Raw genomic sequence first — 3,459 nt, 5'->3', positions numbered from 1 at the left:
AGGGGCGGCTGCGGCGCGAGCTACGGGCGGCGGCGGCGGCGCTCGGTGGTGGAGGCGAGGCTGCAAGGCGGCGGGGTTGGAGAGGGGATAGGGAGGGGCAGTGCGGCTTATAAAGGACCCCCCCGGGGTCTTCGACTTGGAGAAGGGGGCACCGGGGCGAGGCGGCGGCGGACTCCGGTGGGAGTCCGTCTCCCGTACGGCGGCGGAGGCGGTGGCGCGACGGGCTGGCTTGCTGGGCCGGCTGGGGTTCGGCCCTGTCGGTCCGAACCTCTTTTTTTTAAAATAAATTTCACTGCGAAGGAAAAATCCTAAATAAATATAAAGAAATATCAAAAAATTCCAGAAACAATTTTCACCGTCCAAACCAATATTCAGGACAAGATGGACATTTTTCTTGACTATGATGCAATTTTCAAAAATGCAATATTTTTTAATTCAAATAAAATAGCAAATAAAATACCAATAAATAACTAATTTGATTTTAAAAATTCTTTCTCCAATATTTCTCTTAGGTTGAAGAAGTCATATTTTCTTCTCTCATTTATTTTTAATATTGGAAATAAGTGGAGAGAGAAACTATAATATCAAATTGATCCTTTCTTCAAATTTGAAATAAATTCTAATATGAATTTTGTGAAACCTCTAACTCCCTCCTTGGGTCCTTGAGTTGCTTAAGATTTCTAGGATCACAACAAAATGCAAGAATAAATATGATATGCATACGATGATCTATGTATAACATCCAAATTGAAATTTGGGATGTTACAAACATGCATGTTGAATTTAAGAAGTCAAGTCTCCCCAACAAAGCAAAGAGGCCTAAGATCCAGTTTATCCCTTTTCGTCTCTTGCAGGAAAATAAGCATGATTTATGCAAAAAGGTGTTGGAGCTTGAGTGGGAGATTCGTGAACTAAAAGATGAGAATTCCGTCCTCAAGCGTAAGCTAAGGAAGAAGGGCCAACCCACTACTTCATCACCACCACCCCTTCTTCACCACCAAAAGAAAACTGAGTATTGGGTATGGGCACTCCCCTTGGCTTTCGCCAAGCTTGGGGGAGGTGCCCCGGTATCGTATCATCTCCACTATCTTTTGCCTTTACTTTCTTAGTTCGATCAATGGTTATCTTTTGCTATTAGATGAATAAAAGTCTATTTCGATCCTTTCTTTTTGTGAGTTTGCTTAGTGATCAATCCTTGTAATCGTGTGCAAGATATATAATAAAGTTTAGCTTGAGTTTTGCCTTCTTTGCTTTCTTGTTGCAAATAAAAATAAAGGAAATAAAAGAAAAGGATCATATACTAATCTTATGGTGAGTGATGACATTACACAAGGGAAAGTATAAGTAGAAAATTTTACTGTAGAAAGCATTGGTCAATGATGCAACTCATGAAAGAATTAATAAGGGAAGAGAAGATTCACATATATATACTATACGGAAATCTTTTATGATTGTGAGTACCCATCAAAATATTATATGCCAAAAAATTTGACGCTGGAAAAGGAAGACAACTTAATGATTTATGTTTGCTCATATTCACATAGAAGTTATATTGTCATAGATCCTTCAACATGTGGTGCTTGCCCCTATCTTTGCTAGCCAAAAACTCCGCACTAAGTAGAGATACTACTTGTGCATCCAAAACCCTTAAACCCTATCTTGTTTGAGAATCCACGATACCTACCTATCGTTTAAGTAAGATCCTTCAAGTAAGTTGTCATCAGTGCAAAAAAAAGGCAATAAAAATTGCTTCTAAAAGTGGGAGATCATTTAGTGTAAGGGAAAATTGAGCGTTGTCCGAACTTGTGATGGTGAAGAATAAAAGCGACGGACTACATAATAAAGGTTGCCATCACAAGGGGCAATATAACGTGATGTTCTCTTACACTAAGGGGTTGAGCATACAAACAAAAAGCGCATGGCAACCTCTTCTTCCCTCTGCGAAGGGCCTATCTTTTACTTTCATGTATTTACTTTTATGCCATAGTCAAAGTTTTTCTCTCCATTCCTTTTATTTTTCTCCTTTGGCAAGCATCATGTGGCGAGGAAAGATCTAGGCACATATATCTAGTTGAATATGGGTAGCATGAGTTATTATTGCTGACATCACCCTCGAGGTGAGTGCATTGGGAGGCGATACAATAAGCCCCTATCTTTCTATGTGTCCGGTTGAAATGTTTTGCTCATGTGTATGTGGTGAGTGTTAGCAATCATATAAGACTAAATGATGGTTGAGTATGTGGACTTGCCTAAAGGCTCCGATACGTGACCCTTCCTGAAAAAATGATTAATTGTAGTTGCAAAGTTGACTGAGAACATAGTTTGTTGGTTTCCAATAGAGTTTATGCTTTATACTTCGATGTTGTGATGAATTGTCACTTGTTCATGAGAAGTCTATGATAAAAGTTCTATGATAAAGAAAATTATGTTAAAGTTTGTTTCTGTTATAATAAGTCACATGATGCTGCTATGTCCGTATTTTTGTTTTTATCGACAGCTATCTCTCTAAGCATGTGGACATGTTTTTCGATTTCGGTTTTTGCTTGAGGACAAGCGAGGTCTAAGCTTGGGGAGTTGATACGTCCATTTTGCATCATGTTTTCCCACTGTTATTTATGTTTTTTATTGTATAATAATGCTTTTTCGAGTAATTCTATTGCCTTTTCTCTCATAATATGCAAGGTATGCACCAAGGGGGAGAATTCTGGCAGCTGGAAATCTGGACCTGAAAAAAGCTACGTTAAGCTACCTATTCTGCACAACTCCAAATGAACTAAAACTTCCCGAGGATTTTTATGGACTATTTAAGAATTATTGGAGCAAATAAGTACCAAAGGGGGCCACCAGGTGGGCACAACCAACCTGGGTGCGCCAGGAGGCCCAGGCACGCCCTGGTGGGTGCTTCCCTCCTCGGCCCTCCTCCGGTGCCCATCTACTGGTATATAAGTCATTTTGACCTAGAAAAACAATCTGAGGAGGACTTTCGAGACGAAACACCACCTCCTCGAGACGGAACTTGGGCAGGAGCACTTTTTCCCTTCGGTGGAGCGATTCCGCTGGGGGAACTTCCCTCCCGGAGGGGGAAATCATCATTGTCATCATCACCAACAACTCTCCCATCTTGGGGAGGGCTATCTTCATCAACATCTTCACAGCACACTAGTGCAGAACCGGGTAATAGCACCGGTTCATAAGGCCCTTTAGTGCCGGTTCCATAACCGGCACTAAAGTGTGGGCACTAAAGGCCCCCCCCCTTTAGGACCGGTTCAGCACGAACCGGTGCTAAAGGGCAACCACGTGGCACGAGCCAGCTCCGGGGGCCTAGAGCCCTTTAGTACTGGTTGGTAAGACCAACCGATACTATAAGGTTTGGGGGTTTTTAGTTTTATGATTTCTTTTTCATTTAATTTTGTGTTTCCATTTTAATTCTTTTTCGTTTGCTGGTATTTTACGATACTA

This window comes from Triticum dicoccoides, chromosome 5B (assembly GCF_002162155.2).
Source record: "Triticum dicoccoides isolate Atlit2015 ecotype Zavitan chromosome 5B, WEW_v2.0, whole genome shotgun sequence".
In the NCBI taxonomy this organism is placed as follows: Eukaryota; Viridiplantae; Streptophyta; class Magnoliopsida; order Poales; family Poaceae; genus Triticum; species Triticum dicoccoides.
Note: the sequence above shows the minus strand (reverse complement) of the source record.